The sequence below is a fragment of the Delphinus delphis genome, chromosome 2 (assembly GCF_949987515.2).
Source record: "Delphinus delphis chromosome 2, mDelDel1.2, whole genome shotgun sequence".
In the NCBI taxonomy this organism is placed as follows: domain Eukaryota; kingdom Metazoa; phylum Chordata; class Mammalia; order Artiodactyla; family Delphinidae; genus Delphinus; species Delphinus delphis.
The window spans coordinates 24,581,153-24,599,159 of NC_082684.1; the positions used below are offsets into that span (position 1 = coordinate 24,581,153).

General features: G+C 39.7%; 1 protein-coding gene across 3 annotated transcripts in view; it reads right to left on the reverse strand.

Annotated features, from left to right (window-relative positions):
• Positions 1-18,007, reverse strand: part of NRXN3 (neurexin 3) — a 1,615,508-nt gene that overhangs the window by 975,198 nt on the left and 622,303 nt on the right. The window lies entirely within an intron of this gene.

An 18,007-nucleotide genomic window follows, 5' to 3' on the forward strand; every position in this document is an offset into this window, starting at 1 on the left:
AAACTTCGAAACTCAGAATAGGTTAAAATAAGTACATAACCGATTTTAAACCAGGATTAGTTCATATAAATTTTAACAAATTAAAATCTGTTAATTTCCTTGTCAGACTAAAAGATGTTGTCATCCTGCCTGACTTGGAGACCCATGGGGATGCCCATGGTTTTAACAGAGCTGGAGAGCCAAGTAAAGGGCTTCATCATCTTGTATGTTGAGCAGGAGTTTAGCTGAGGTCTGGGGCCCTATTTGCAAATCACAAGTGCACTATTACCCAGAGAGATACATTAGTAGTGATATTAATTTAAATTTATAAAGGACTCCACCATAACAGAGATCATAGAAAGCCTTAATCCAGTTGTATAAGTACACGTCAAAAGATTTTTTAGACCGCCAAAGTATTTTTTACCCTTCTACACATCAGCTGTTATCACCTTTATTGATCAATTCCACTCTCTTCTGAAGTCCCTTTTACTATTTTTCATATTTTTAAAATTGAGAAAATGTATTTCCCAGTAAATATACTTAGGATCCTATTTCTGTATTTATTTCCGTAACTGCAGGGTGTTATTCATGTTTGCATACCCAGAACTAAAGACTCAATTTGCCGTATAGTAGGACCTTGGTAAATGGTTGTTGAATGAAGTAATGAACAGGCTGCCATTCTATATAACCGGTAAATTATAAAGGCACATTATATAAACACAGATAAGAGATGTAATCAAATAAACCATATGACAAAAGTTAATTGGTATGTCTGTTGATCAAACTAGACATTAATCCAACGTCTAAGAATCCCCTAGGGACATATTGCTGGCACAGAATACTTTACTCACCTTAAGCTAAAGTCACTTCTCTCCTAAAACTATGTAAACACCTACACAACTATCAACACTGACACATCTTTATCTGCAAATATCTGCTCTCTAAACTTCTCTGGTCAATCTGTTCTTCAAATGTGCCAAACTTGTTCATACCTTACTGTGTGTACTCTTGATGTGTGTGCCCTTGGCTTTGAACAATCTTGTTACAGATATTCTCATGCCTGACTGCGTCTTCTTATCTGGGTCTAAGTTCAATGTCACCAACTAGAGAGGCCTCCCTAAATAGCCAATATAAAATAGCATGCCCACTCCATCCCAGTACCACATTGCTCTGATTTATTTTTCTCTCGACATTCATCACTCACTTAAACTACCTTATTTAGGAACTTTAACTTGTTTATTGTTTCAGCTAGAATGCAAACTCAACTTATCTGTCATGTTCACAGTTGGATCTTCAATGCCTAGAACTGTGCCTATCAAAAAATATTTGTTAAATAAATGAATAAGTAAAGCTGCCCTATACTGGCTTTATAGATTGAAAAGCAAGTCTAGTATCTAGAAGAAATAAGAATTGACAGAAAATCTGAGTGAGACATTGGTTACTCATGGGGGTAATGTTATACTTGGTTTTACTGATGTTAGGTTATAAGAGCATGGTTACAACAAAATTAAATTCAGAGTAGTTATCAAAGACTACACACACACACACACACACACACACACACACACACACACACACACACAGGATTCCTTTAGGCAATGAACATTCAGACTGTTTTTCTGTGACAATACAGGATCATGCACTTCTACTTACAATATACACATGAAATAAGAAGTGCATGTGACAAGGCTCTGAGAAATGAGCTGGTAAGTCATGTGTCTGTCTCCTGAGTTTGTATTATTCTGATACCCATGTTAATGTTATCAAAGCAACTCATAGCAAATTTTAAGAAAGCATGAAGTCTGTTCTCGAGAATATTCAGCATGATTAAAAAAAAAAAAAAAAAAACTCTTTTAAAGCTTCATTCAGTTAAGACCAAAAATTCTAATGTTTAAATACGTATCAGTGTTTACTAATATATATATATATATATATATATATATATATATATACCCATATACACACACAATAAATAGAAAGAGTATGTAAAGATACTAAAATTCCTGGCATAAATCTTCTATTTGGCTTGCAAAAATTAATTTTCATAATAATGAAGCCCGTACTTCTGTGATTCCATATAACTTGTAAAATAACTTGTAAAAGCTATATTCCCTACAACATAACTTGTATCTTCTGTTGTGATCCTATTCTACAATTACAGTTAATATAACTCTCAATCCTGCGTTAGCTTTGTGGGGAATTTTATGCAAATAAGTAGGAACTACCGATAAGACAACATCTGATAATATACACGACACACATATATAATGATCACCTAGAACAATGTCCTTCACATCACCAATGCGGAAAATGCTAATGGTGGTAATGTTCTCCCCCAGTTCCACTTCTTTTACGAAAAGACATGCATCGTAATTGTCATAACCCAAAATGACAATTCTAAGAGATTACTGTGCAGTTGGTAGACAGAAGCTCCAACCTCTAAAATATATGCCAACGGGGGACTGCAAGAGTGTGATTAGAAAAATATCTGTTTGCCTCAACTATCAAATCTATGGTGGTTAGTACACAGAAGACTGATTTTTCTTGGGTTAAGGGTTATAGAAGATAAAGGTGGTTTAGGGTAGAAGTTAAGCATGAATCTGAATCCCGAGTTCACCATTTAAGAGCTAGGGGACACTGGGCAAGTTATTTCACCTCTTTAAGCCTCATCCCTCATTTATATAATGAGGGATGATAATAATATCTGCAAAATAGCTGATACACAGTTGTAATGAGAATTAAATGTGACAATCCACATAAAACACTCAGCATAATACTTTGCATATAAAACATTTACACATAAAGCACTTTATACATAAAATATTTAATTAAATGTTAAATGCTTTGCTAATAATATTATTTCAGCCTTGAGATTTTCATCTCCTAGCTAGTAATAGCATAGTACTCCTGAGCACCCAATTGGGTCAGACAGTCAAAGAGAAAGGCATTAAGCACACACATTTTTTTCCCTGCCACAAAGTTCTGAGTTTTAGGATCATAATATTAGTATATGATCTTCAGTAGTCCCTGCTTCCCAGAGAACCAAGATCCTTAGAGGAAAGGCGAGAAATGGGTGATTGAAGTGACGATGGGAGGGGACCAAGAGAGAGGGAAGGAAACGTGTCTGAAGTGACCCTGTGTCTTTTCACTCCTTCCATGCCCTTTACAGATCCAAGTATGAATAAAAGGAAGGCATTCTATATTCCTTGTCAAGACAATACAACGGTAGACGGGTATTTATTGGACATTTAGGTTCTTAAGCTATCCTTGTACTTTGGGAGATGACATATGTATGGCAAAATCACAGTCCCTAAATAAGCTTATGATTTCGTTGAGGGCTAAGCACTAACAACTGTATCAGTAAGTAACAACGTGGTAAACAGTGAAGTACTATAAGGTGTAGGGGGAGGTCTGGGGAGAGGTATTCCATTTTCTTCTTTCTGTCATCATCTCAACCTGGCTACGAAAGCTCAACCACATGGGGCTCATACCAGGTAGATGTAGGTAAACTGTGAGCTCCCCATGCTTCGTCAGAACGGAACATTTAAAGAGCCACATTGTGGATGGGAGAAAAGAGATGGCTTAACGTTATTATTGGCTTTTGGGTTTTCTTACTCTTTATTCCAGACTTACATAAGCCAGATTTGAGCCTATGGATCACCTATGCCTACAGAAAACGTACAAAAATACACAGATTTCTAAAAGAGCACCAAAGGCATGAAACACTGAATACCTGGAACTGCAAACTCTGAGGACTTGACTTAATAGGGAGAAAATGAGCTCACATATTTGACTTTGACTTTCCCCTGGGAACAAACACTTCAAATGAGCTAGTTAAGGAGCCATGTGGAGGAGAATAAAGGCTCAATCAGAAGTTAACAAAAAATGGCCTCCAAAGACCTGACTCAATCAGGAACTTAAATGTTTATAAAACCAGATCTGAAATACACAGATCCAACGTCAGGGTGAGAAAGGGTAGAATTCCGAAGTAGCTGAGGAACTGATAAACCCCAAATGAAGTTGACTGTACCCTTTGTTAATTAGCTTCACTTAAGTCCTGTTGGTCTCAAGACTGTAAGTGTCCAAATAAAGGGCAACACTGAGACCCCTACTCCCTGGACAGCCTTCATCCCTGCCTCTCTTTTCAGGTGAAGAGGAACTCAATTGCTCTGCTGAAGGTAGCATGTGATTCCAACATCTACCTACCAGGCTAAAAATCTACACATACACATTCCCTACCACCTACCCCCCGCCTCCTCCCTACAAACCCCCCAGAAACAGACAAACAAAAAGCCACCTCTCCATTTTCTCTCCCAAACAACGGAAATCCTCCAGTGTCAGAACAGGTCCGCATGGCAAGTTGCAGACTGTCTCTAAAGTTAAAATCCCCAAGATGGCCACAGTCAGAGGTCACCCTGTCAGTGACATCTGCTCTTCCATTACTTTGCACAGGCTTTCCCAGCACTACTGGCCCGTCAGGTGCTTTGTGCAGACGAATTCCCTATGTACCTCATATGGAGAGGAAGGCTGACACACGGTATAAACACTCTCTACCACCAGAGGAATCCACTAGCAAGCTAGTTTTCTGGAACCTTCGTTCATAAGCTTACCTTCTTTTCACAACATTCCACCTCCCATCCACAGAAGCTCACACCATCCAAAAAAAAGGCTGAGTAGGAGAAACTAATTCAGAATCTTGGGTAAGCGTATTACCTAAGAGGTTGTTTCTCCTTGTCTCAGTATTCAGTAACCTCCACTATACTTTCCCCCTTCCACCCTCCACCTACCGTTCTGCAGTTTCTACCTAATATACATTGGAATGTCCCTTGTTTCTTCCCCACCCCACCATCTATAATGCATCTCAAGTTGCAGTCACTCTTCCCATGCACACATGGAATCTTCCTCTTTGGGGATCTTAAGATAATATCTCTGCTGGGAATAGTGCTTCCCCATTCATATCCATCTGACTGCCCTGTCCCAACAATCTAAATTATTATTCCCTCTCTCCTCATAATGCCTTAATTATTTTAGCGAACGCCTATATCCCACAAGATGTTTTGTAGAGTAGGCACTTATTTGTAGATATGAACCACACAGACACACAAAGACTCAGTGAGTTGTTAATTTCACCTTTCTAGTTTCAGAGAGCTTGGATTTCCTTTAAGGAATTACAAAGTATGAACAAGTCAAATTTCTAAAAATTCCAGTCTTTGTAGAGCCTCATTCAAGGCTCTACAGCTTCTTTGCTTCTAAGGACTGTGAGTTTTAGCCCTAAAACTGCCTGAATAATTTCCGTCAGCATTGCTATATGCAGGGCTTTTTTTTTTTTTTTTTTGGCTCATCCTAACTTTGTTCATTTTATAATGTGAATGTTAAAAAAGAGGGGGAATCTACATATTCAGAAGTCTACAAATTGAGAAAAGGTTTGGCAAAGACAGCAAATATGCCTAACCTATCCCTTTGAAAAAAAGAAAAGCAATTCACAGTTACCATGATCCTCTGTAGGCGCACAAGTCTTACCTAAACAATTTCATACTTAATGTATAACATGAAAACATTTTTTATTCAATAGCATATGTAGCCATGGGTCTGAAAAAGAAACATGTACAGCACAAGGAGAGTTGAGTATCACCTTTAGAGATAATATTATTTATCCATAAGACGCTACAGGGCAGACTGACTATCGGAAGAGGGACCTTAAAAGTCTACAGATACACCTGCCATCTTGTTACTGCACTGAACTGCATCCTCTGGAAAAGCTTCAGAGGTGCCAGCTTTCAAGATGGTTAAAGAGATACAACAAGGAGTAAATAGGCATCAATAATCTTACTTTGCTGTTGACTGCAAAAGGGTTTATAAAATAATTGATATTCCAGGTTTCCAAGTACTCAAAATACGCATCATAAATTCACTAGAGATTCAAGAAGGATTCAGATTAATTGATGGATAGCTACTTATAGTTACTTGAAAAATGGTTATTGGGCTTCCCTGGTGGCGCAGTGTTTGAGAGTCCGCCCGCCGATGCAGGAGACACGGGTTCGTGCCCCGGTCCGGGAAGATCCCACAGGCCGCGGAGCGGCTGGGCCCGTGAGCCACGGCCGCTGAGCCTGCGCGTCCGGAGCCTGTGCTCCGCAACGGGAGAGGCCACAGCAGTGAGAGGCCCGCGTACCGCAAAAAAAACACCCCAAAAAACAACAACAACAACAAAAAATGGTTATTAATTTTAGAAGAGCTATACTTTGGATATATCCTCTAAATTCTTGAGGTGGACATCATAAGAAAAAAAATCTATGTTTTTTCATGCCTTCAGTCTTGTTACCAGCATAAGGAAAAACATGCTGAACCAACACGGTATGTAATCCTGCTTTCCACACGGGAAGCATCATTCTGCAACTGCGAAAAACCTAAAACAAATCACCTAGGGGAGGTGTGTAGGCACCACGTGGTTGGAAAGTTTTATAGAACAGTCATGAGCCACGGGTTAGGGCTGTGCGCAGCAACGCGGGTGGAACTGGGAAGAGACATCGGGTTCAACTACTCTGACCTCTCATTGTACCAAAAGGCAAATAAGACTCAGGGAGATGGTCAAGAGGCCTGACCAAGGCCATACAGCTACTTACTACTGAATCATGACTAGAAATACCATCTCTGGGCTCTTCCCTTTTTATAGGACAATCTTTGGACCTAGTCCATAGAAAGATTAGAGATAAAATACTGTGACTATAAAGTCCTGTGGCATTTCAATAACAAGCTCTCCTTGGAAGGGCTACAAGAGATATCTGTGTGTTCTAGGAAGATATATAATAGTGAATGAATCTCCAGTACAGCAATACCCCACACTAAAACCTATATTGCTGCTAAATTTGAAAAACACTTCCTGATACACTGCGTTCAAATGATTTTTGACAGCAGCATTCATTATCTCTGGGATCTTAGAATTTGGTAGAAAACTGGCTTTGTTTTCCTGTGCTAAAACTGTTTCTTTTCATGATTTCAATTTCTAGCAGTAAATGCTGGTTCACAGATATATTCAGGAAAGCACAGGTATGACACACCCACTAGGCTTTGGGATGACTTTTTTTTTTTTACTCTAAAAGTAAAGCTGAAAAATTTCCTCCCAATGTTTTCCTATAACTCATTATAGTTTTACCAGAAGAGATGAACAAATCTTTGAAAGATAACTTCCAGCAGGTAGGTTTTTGTCTTGTCTGTTCTACTTATCTTTACCAAAATAATAATATCATAAACATCTGTCTCCACAGGAACCCTAAATCATCTGGTAGGAAAACATAAAGATCATTCTAACCTAAGAAACTATAAACTATGTGAACACAGGGACTGTCGTTACAGACCTGTACTTCTTTTATATTTTTCATTCAATCTAACCTAGTGCATAGTAAAAACCTAGTTTTGGAGAAAAGCAATAAATTTGAAGCCAGGAAACTTTCAGTTTAATCCTTGGCTCTTCCACTGACTAGTTGTAAATCTTTTTTTTTTTTTTTTTTAATTGGGGTATTGTTTTACAATGTTGTGTTAGTTTATACTGTACAGCAAAGTGGAGTTCCCTGTGCTGTACAGCAGGTTCTCATTAGTTATCTATTTTATACATATTAGTGTACATATGTCAATCCCAATATCCCAATTCATCCCACCCTCTTCTTTCCCCCCTTGGTGTCCGTACATTTGTTCTCTACATCTGTGCCTCTATTTCTGCCTTGCAAACCAGTTCATCTGTACAATTTTTCTAGATTCCACATATCTTGAACAGAATATTTTAACTTCTACAAGTCTCAATGACCTCATCTGAAAAGACCTCATCTTCTTAGATTGCACATCTCACAGGACTGTTGAGAGGATTAAATGAGCTAATGTATATAATCAAATAATTAAGCAAAAGACTCTAAGACTATAACACTATAGGTGCTCAAAAAATGTTAATTTAATTTATTCATTGCTGGCATTCCAAACATAACTGTTAGATTGAAATGGACTGAATTCACCTCCCATTGAAATGTGGCCCAGTCTCGGGAGGAAGAGAGCAGATGTTTTTGCTGATTGATATGCTGCGTAGAATTTTGTGAAATGAAGAAAAAGCAAAGCTAGGAGAGGGAGCTGAAATCACTTGTAGAGACTACCTACAGTGGCATGTGGCCACTAGCACACAAGGTAAGGTCCACAGAACGATGACTAACTCAGTTGAAACAAAGCGTGTTTGACAAGGATGAAACGTGTGTTGGGGAAACTCGGGACAGGATGAGTGCCACTAAAAATTAGAAAGACCAAACTTGGCTACTGACAACTTCCAAGGATATATAATAACTAGGAAATAGCAACAGAACATGTCATCAGAGGATGCTTGACCTTGGCTAAGTGGATTATTCCAACAGGTATAATTAAAGACTGCCATATGGACTGCAGAGTAGCTAGTTACCAATATGACTGTAGTTTCAGAGGCATCAAAAGGAACCCACTGCCAAATAAATACCTCTGTCACCCAGGCCTCAATGCTGAAATTACACTCTTAGACTATATCTCCGCTGCAATGCCTTGAATTATTAATAATGTATTCTTTGTTATGTAATAATTTATTATATCATTTTCCTAGATCAGACTTTTACACGGGAAAGAACGGGGAATAAATGAGGACCTTGGGCACTAGGGAAGGGTAGAAGGCAGGGGAGTGACAAAGGAGAGAGACAGATATGAACCTGAGAAGCTACGGACTGGAACTATTAATGGCTTTTCCTTCATTAGTAGGACTTTCCTTGGAAAATGTAAGTACTGCCAGTTTGAGAGTCAGTCCTCAAACATGGACTAATAGTAGCTGTGCATCAAATGTAAAGTTATACCTGTTTTACAATATTATATATTTTTAAAATAATGAATGCCATAATCACCAACACTTGTCGACAGCTGGCCCTGTACAAAGTGTGTTACATACACTAGGCCCTGTGAGCTGGGTCTGTTATCATTCCCACTTTATATCTGAGAAAGCTTGGGTTAGGATGGATTAGCTAATTTGTCTGTTAAATGGCAGAGTCAGGACCCTGGTCAGACATTATGACAAAGGGGAGCAAATGCAGACACATATGAACATGAAATCCATGTTTATACAATGTCATAGGCAACAGAATGAGAAGGTAGGTTCTTACAGAGCTGAGAATTTCTCTTCTAGCATGATGACAGCAACGAAAGTGCTTTCAGACACCTGACTTATAACCAGAATTTTTACACCCAAAAGTAACCTATCAATTATTAGACTACTTAGGCCCAAGCTGTTATAAATAGTAAGCTAATTTATAATCATTGTTAATTACAAAACCATCACACGTTAAGTAACAATACAATAGCAACAAGGATAAACTATCCTGTACCTGGAAGAAACAGACTCATGCAGTCAACCTCAGGCTTACTTTCTCAGAGTACAGGCATATTAACAATGATGGATGTGTAAGCAAAGAGGTATAAATCTGGATGCAGGGACTCTTGCACATCAGCTAGAAGGAACTGAGATGACCAAGGGCTCTGCTTTTGCCAGATACCATTTCACATATTCACTAAAATAGTCCATCATCTGCTCTGAGGCAATTAAGTTGTTTAAGTTCTTATGTCTGCCCTGCTTCTTTCAGTCGCACCCAGCTGGCAAAATAATTTAATTTCAAGGTACTAAACAGGAATCTATTCTTCTGTATCTTCCTACAAGATAAAGAAAAGCATTATGGTATACTACTGTATCTATTTTTAAATGCCACCCAAAAATTCCGTTTTCTGATAACCAAAATTCTTGCCACTGCCCAGCATCAAAGATGGTTTTGCTGTGAATAGCTATTCACCAAAATGATAAAGACTTAAAGTTCCGCCTCCAACCTCCTTGTTGACACTAGTGCTGTAAAGGTCTTCTAAGAATCATTCTGGGCTTCCCCGGTGGCGCAGTGGTTAAGAATCTGCCTGCCAGTGCAGGGGACACGGGTTCGAGCCCTGGTCCAGAAAGATCCCACATGCCGCGGAGCAACTAAGCCCGTGCGCCACAACTACTGAGCCTGCGCTCTAGAGCCCGCAAGCCACAACTACTGATCCCACATGCCACAACTACTGAAGCCCGCATGCCTAGAGCCCATGCTCCACAACAAAAGAAGCCGCCACAATGAGAAGCCCGTGCACCGCAACAAAGGGTAGCCCCTGCTCGCCACAACTAGAGAAAGCCCGTGTGCAGCAAAGAAGACCCAACGTAGCCAAAATAAATAAAATAAAATATATAAATTTATTTAAAAAAAAAAAAAGAATCATACTGAATTTTGATTCTGCTAAGGGTAACATTTGTTCCCCATTTTCATTGTTTCCTTCCATTTGGAGAGATGTCCCATACATGCAACACTCCTGGCAGTCCCCCAAAGAAGGAACTGTGGTTTAAGTCTGCCTAATTCTGAAGAGTAGTATTAACAAGACTGCTTAGCTATGAGACCTGAGCATCACTCTATAACACAGCCTTTATGGAATTCAGTGGCATCACATTGGTAGCTTGAACCTGACCAAAGTGGCAGTACTTACACCACAGAAATCTACAGACACTAAAACCCAGCCCCTCCCCCACAAGTGTTAGCCACCTGCCAGTATACCACCGAATGGAAGACATATTATAATCTTCACCTATCTAACTCCTGTGTTCACCTCAGTTGATAATGAACTCAGTAGGGGGTACCATTTACTGCACTGTCCCAATCTCCAACAATTTCCAGAGGATTTTCTACTTGCTATTTCTCCCAATCATCAGGGAAATGAAAGGTTTTTAAAAGGGTATCTGTCTAGTTCTGTATGTCTCAGCTCAAAAAGAGAATAAATATAAAACCTTGAAGAATGGCCAGACTGTAAAGCAAAATAAAATCTACAACCATTTAAAACTTTTCTGGAAATTATTCATAAAACTCTTTTCCTTGAAATAAGTAAAACAAGAGAAAAATAGTTTACTTTCTCATCTTTCCTGTAATATTTTATGTGACTTTATAACTTTAATGCATAGCTTCCTTTTTTATAAAAGAGGTATTCACCCCTGAAAAATCTGAAGCTGCAATTTTAGCAGATTCTACACAGCGGTGCTGGTATTTCAGTCACATGATCTAAATTACAGAGTACCTGCTCTGCCTGCAATTCTGACGCTTCCCTACTCAGCCTCCTACAGGGCTCTAAGCAGAAGTTTCCATCACTTCATTTACAAAAAAGATAACACTTTAATTAAAACAGCTGCATGGAAACAGCCATTGGAATTAATAATAATATTCTAAGGCAACTTTAAAAGAAAACCTTGATTGAAATACAGGTAGTTTCCTTCTTAATTTTTACCTTTCTTCTTTCAAGCTTTTGTTAAAAGAATGCACCAAATCTTAACCTGTATACAAATGTACTATGGTCAGTTTGACCATCTGGGGCTAATGTGAAGTCACTACAGACTCCATCATACACAGTGTCCTGGAGAGAATACTGAACAGGTAAAGACCTGACGTGTTACCCTAGATCTGGGGACACCACATAACCTTGGGTGGGTTCTGTAATTGTGCTAGGATCATTCTCTCATCTATAATATTATTCTACAGGGTTTCTAGGCCCTTCCTGCTCTGGCATCCCAGGCACCCTCTGTCTGTAAAGTCTCAGCGGTGGCCTGCCAACCTCTGTCTCAGCTACAGGCATGTTACCATAACCTGCCATGCACTGTTTGAGTTAATTAAAGGGAAGTGATTACGTTTTGCCTTTTAAACCTTTCTGAACTCCACGTTCTACCTCCCATCTCCACACGCAGTACCTAAAATGGTGCGGTGCTATGGTACACGGCATCATTGCGCCTGTTCTCCCTGAAACCTCTGCTGTCAACGTGTCTTCCCCACCCTTCGCTTCTCAAATAATTAGAAGGCAGTGAATTCCACTTAAAGCCTCCTGTTCCCCGAAGTCTCCGCCCCCTTTCACACTCAGGATGGGATCTTTGTTCAGTTTTCTTACAGCCACTTTGACGAGCTGACATATTGGCTCCAGACCCTCCGCCTTTCTCCCCCCCCTCCCACCCCCTATTCCACTCCTTCCCTTGACGAGCTGGAGAGGAACAGCTTGAGGTAGCTGTTTCAATTATAGGCTGCATCAGTTAAAGTGATGGTATTTTTTACATAGAACATCTTGAACCAAATTTAAACATGGTCGTTACTATCTGCTCATCTCGGTAAGGTTTCTGTGGGTCATCGTGGACTTTCCAGAATCACCAAGTCTCTAGGTTGGAGGGCCCCTGGGGGCCACCTGGTCCAGTTACCCATCTGATCCATAAGTCTCCATGATGCCTCTGTCAAGGGGTCCTTCAGCTTCTGCCTGTGCCCACCCGGCAGCTGGAAACCCACCACCAGAAGGAGAGGCAGCTCTGGGACAACGCAGGCTTGCCTTGTACTCAACTCTTACATCTTATATCTAAACAGCGTTTGTGTATCTCTGAGTCTAAAATATATATTCTATTTCCATCCCAGTTTAACAGATGGAGGGAAATGGGGACAGGCAGGCTAAGTCGCTTGCCTGAGGACTCACATAAGTGTCAGACCTAGGATATGAGCCTAGACCCACCCCTTAAGTCCCGAGGCTATACTGTCTCTATCTTCATAATGAGTACTGAAAATGCCCCCTTGATTCAATTTATTAAACCACTTTAAATATTTACCTAATTCATTTTTTATTTGCAAGTGTTCTCTGTGTCTCATTATTTACTGCTAACTCTCCACTCTTGCTTGCTACTGACTTCAAAAACAAACCCATTCCAGCTCCCTCGGCCCCTATAATGAGAATGTTCACCTCCATTTCCCTCATTTATTCTAATCTTACCCACCCTTCAGGGCCTGGCTTAACTTCATCACCTGCAGGGACTCCTCCCAGCTACTCAATTCAACAATTCTTCTGCCAACAGAAACAAACGGCTTACTCACTCTTGCTAAATAATTATTCTTAATATCTGGGTTCTCAGTTTGACTGTAATCTCCCCTACAAGGTAACTGATAGCTTGAGTTTTTATTGGCGCCCCCCTGGCCCCATAGCAGTAGTTTAACAAACAGGCTGAACAATTTCAGAATACGATTCCGAATACCTTAAGGACGCTTCTGTCTTATTTCCTTTGAAAATGCTTCGGGGTGACAGATTCATCAATAACCTCACTTCTAGTCTGGGATAAATAAATTATTCTGAAACTCACCCAACTAATGTTGACATCTTCTCTACTTGATAGCAGGGCCTGAAACTTATCTCAGGGGGTTAGCTGATGCATTTCTGCAGACTGACCACCAGATGGCGCGCTTTCCTTTCTTTTCAAGGCTATCCAGCCCCTGACCCAGAGCCTTCAGAAATCTGAAAATCTACTTTGCAAAAAGGCTTTGGTGACACTGCTTCATCCAACCACCCATGCCATAATACAAAGAACCCAACATTATCCTAGTCTCTAGAAAGAAGAGGATCCTCAAACACCATCCCATCTTAAGTATGTTCACTAAACAGATGGGAATTCAGGGACAAGAAGGGATGGGAATAGGGGGGATAGTACACCAGTAATACATCCCAAAGCCCACACTTTCCCCTCCACATTCAGGATGACACCTTCATATGGCAGTAGGGCTGAGCACTGGACAAGCCTTTAGATGCCTCTCCTTCTTAAATTCTAGGCAGATCAGTTCTTAGCCAGAGAGGCTGGGGGTGGAACTCTATTAATATCCCTTATTCACTGCAATGCCCCAAATATCTTGAGAACCAGATTTCCTTTCCCACGTGAAGACAGCCTACCATAGTTCTTTCCTAAATCCTTGACAGTTTTACAAGCAGGGTGGTGAGTGGCCTTTCTTTCTTTGAAAAAGTGTATATAAATGTACCTATTCATAGAAATCTGACAGAGCTGACACCTGGTTCTCCAAAAATGTAGCTTCACTCTAACCACATTCCACTGACATTTATAGAATATGATTATTTTTGATAGTGGGGAACAAAGGGGGAAGGGTAATCAGAATTGTAAAGCACACACTTTCATCCAAAGTTTCCCCACTGCAAAGTGAATCGTTATTTTCAGGATAAACGTGCAGTACCCAAATGTAGAATATTTCTTCTCTTCCCTTTTCCTGGGAAGAGATGCTTTGCCTCTCCCTAGTGGACCTCACACCTGCTTCTCCATGCTCTTTACTTCACTAGACATTCCCCTTCTCCCAGACCTGCTGACGTGCACGTCCAGACAGCCACGCAAAGCTACTGGTTCTCTGAGAAGTGACAAAGTGCTTTTGAACAGTACACAGGCCTGCTCTCTTAAGTGTTGGGGAAAGGCCATCAAATTCTGGGCAGGATGCAATTCAAGTCAAATTTGACATGTTGCAAGTTAATGACTTTATTGTGCTTCGTGGTTTATATAATTCAGTCATAAGCCATGGCAGGTTGGGCACATTTTTTTCAGACAGTTAAGAATTAGGAGGACTTGAGGCTGTCAGCTTTACCAGATGGTCATTAACTGGAAACATGCTACTTAAGCAAGGTACACTCAAGGGGGAAAAGGCTCAGAGAGTTGCATTCGCCATGAACCTCTACCTCTTCATACCTACCTCTCAGGCAGGGGTGAGCGTCGCAGAGAAGGAAGGTGTGCTGAGAGAAAAAGTTTGTCTTACCTCTTTCCTAGCTGCCCTCGGCAAGATGAGGTGGCAACGTGCACACTGTGAGGATTCGACTTACAACATCAGAGATAAAGTAACTGTGCCAACAGCACAGAAATTCATTTCCACGTGCTATACTCTTCACAACATGCTATGAACTTGAGACCAAAAAGGTGAGAAGAAACTGGGCACAGAATTTCACTGGGGCAAAGGAAAGAGTGGGGATTAAGCAGGGATTAAAAAAAACAGTGGAGAGATGGTGAAGGGGGGCAGGCAGGAAGGCAGACCGCAGAGGTCTGAGAGTAGTGAGGGAGTTTCTGAAAATTAACTAAATGCATTTTATCTACTTCCACTGACCATAAGTGGTTTCATTTTCATTGTAACATGTTCAAGGGATTCTGTCCAGGCCCTGAGATTCCCTCAGAGTTGTTGGGAATCTCAACACTTGTGTTTAATGACATACCAGGGAACCCAGGGTAAAAGACAGGTAAGATAAATGGACTAATGGAAGGATTGCATCTTATAACCACCTGTTTATGAGCAAAACCCAGTCATAAAAGCAGCTGTAAGCAGAAAACACAGAAACATTATTTTGTCCTTTTGACATACATTATAGTCTTTAAACCCCATAAGAGAAGCAAAGATTGTAAAGAACTGATTGTAATTGTCATAATTAACCGCATGCACTTCTCCACTACATCGTACAGCTTTGCAACTGGTAGACCCGATCAGGTATAAAAGAAAACAGAGCTTTTGAAATCTCAGGAGATGGAGGAAATGACCCTTATCCAATCCCTCTCATTCTAAATTACTATTGGTAGAGGCAAGATAATTCCCCAGCCATTTCAAATACAGAAAACATTCATAGAGAGGACACAACTGGCGTCTAAAGTCATATTTCGCCATTTTGGATGTGATTTGGAATGGGGGTTGGAAAAGAATGGAAACGATGATCAGATAAGATGTGTATGAACACTGAAGCAGATGTTCTTGTAGTCATTTCTTGGAAGACATGAAATGGTTGTATGAAAAAAAAAGCAGTCGTGTCTTAAAGAAATAAACTTACCTGGAAACTCTGAAGACCTCTAAAGGGTTGGTTGAGTAAAAGCAAAAATCTCAGTCTCTTACACCCAAACACACACACACACATATAACATGCTCATACGCTTCTGGAAAATTTGGACTTAATATCTTCATTACTTTTAAAAAAAAATAACTCAAAGTAATCCAAAAAGCCAAGATATGAAATAATAAAAAATTCTTCCTTTAGATTGGAAAAAGGAGATAGACAGGATAGTGATAGGATTCACTATAGAGTGTGAGATTTTAATTTAGGAGCTAATATTCAGAAGAATGTAAGTTCATGGGATTTTAGAGCTGGAAGACACCTGGCCCACTATGTTGCCTCCTGCCTATTCCAATTGTCACATCAACTTTACTATAGTTCACAGAATGAAATATTATGCATATTCAACGTCAACATTCTTTCCATAAGCAAGAAGGAGCAGATGCCAAGGGGGCCAAAGTGTATGAGCAAGATAAAGGAAGAATCAGACCAGAAGATACTGAAAAGGGGTGACTGCAGAAATTAAAATTACTAAAAATAAGAATTTGCAGAGGAATACATTGAGGTTAAATTTTGAAAAACGCCTTGATTTTAATTATGCTATACCTATCTGTGAATGTTGGTTAAATTTCTTCAGTTGTCTCCTAATTCAGAGAGACAGAGCTATTCCAAATCACAAACAACTCAATAAAATCAATGCCATGTATTACCACAAAACTCGGATATTATATTTTAGTCATATTTTTTTGATGAGTGTTTTTACTTGTAGATGTAGAAATTACAGTTCGACTAAGAAAGAGCCTGGAATATGAATCTGTAAGTACATAACTCAAATAAGAATTCTGTAAAATGTGGATGATAACTTATATACTGCCCTTATAGTTTCTTTCAGCCAAAGATTGTTTCAACGGATTTTTTTTTGCAGGCCTGTGACAGCAAGACATCACTGGTTGGTTACTCCAACTATCACTCATTATTATTTAAAGAATTTGACATCACATAGTAATATGTTATCAAATATGCTAGTGGCTAGGAAGCAGCAGAAAGCAGACAGAAAGGAATTATTACTAAATGAGGCACAGCCAACATATAATGGTATCTGAATATAAAACCATTTTTTGGCTGTTCTATGCATAATGGTGAACTAAATATAAAACCATTTTGTGGTTGCTCAATAATATTTTTTCAACCAAGTCATAAAACTTTAACAAATTCTGACCAAATATAAGTCAACCTTACCTTTTCTTTTTTTTTTTAAGTGTCTAGCCAGTTTATACACCACACTGGTAGTAGAATCAGGGCTGGTTCTCTTTCCACTGAATCAGGTACCTGCCTCTTTTAATATGATAATCTAGGTGTGATAATAATCTTCTAGAAGCAGATTTCAACTTGATATCAGAAAATTACTCACAGAATTCATTCAAAACGTTAGAGGCTTCCTTAGAGGTAGTGAAGTCCCCAGGACTGGAGATGGGGCTGGGAAAGGCAGTGGGACATGGGTGGAAGGGCACAGAGACCATGGAGCTAATGAGGCTTGACAGTCAGGGCTCTGCACTTGCATGGCTCCTTCTTAAGATCTTAGGAGGGGCCCCAACAATGTATTAACATGGTGATATGTTTTTGTAATACTTGCAAAAATATTTTAAAGTTCTTTTTCTTAAGGAGGGTCCCCCAGAATTATATAAGTTTCAGGCCTAGATCCACTCCTAGGTAGCACACAGTTTTGCAAAGCACTAGGCAAGGTGACCAGAGAACCTGGGTTCCAGTCATGGTACCGCTTTGGCCCAAATGGGCAGAACGGCACTTGCTCTGCTTCCCTCACAGGGGGTAAAATCACAAATGTTAAATGGGCTGAAAAACATAAAATGTGAAAAAATATAAGTAACATAACTTAGATTTCCTGTCTGTGATATGGGATAATCATCACTGTTTCTCAGGTTATTGAAGATAACACATCAAAACATGTGTCCTCAGGGCATTTTCCTGTCTCATTTCCCTCTGCTACAGCTTCCTCTTTTCCCTCCTCTAGCCCCTAGCCCCCAACACTCCTGCCACTAGAACACTAATTTGTCATTATATGTTGCCACTTGTATATATATACATATATATGTGTGTGTGTGTGTGTGTGTGTGTATATATATATATATATATATATATATATATATATATATATATATATATATATATACTTTTTTTTTTTTTTTGGCCACACTGAATGGCTTGTGGGATTTCAGTTCTCCGACCAGGGACTGAACCCAGGCCCTTGGCAGTGAGAGCACGGAGTCCTAACCACTGCACCACCAGGGAACTCCTGCCACTTTTA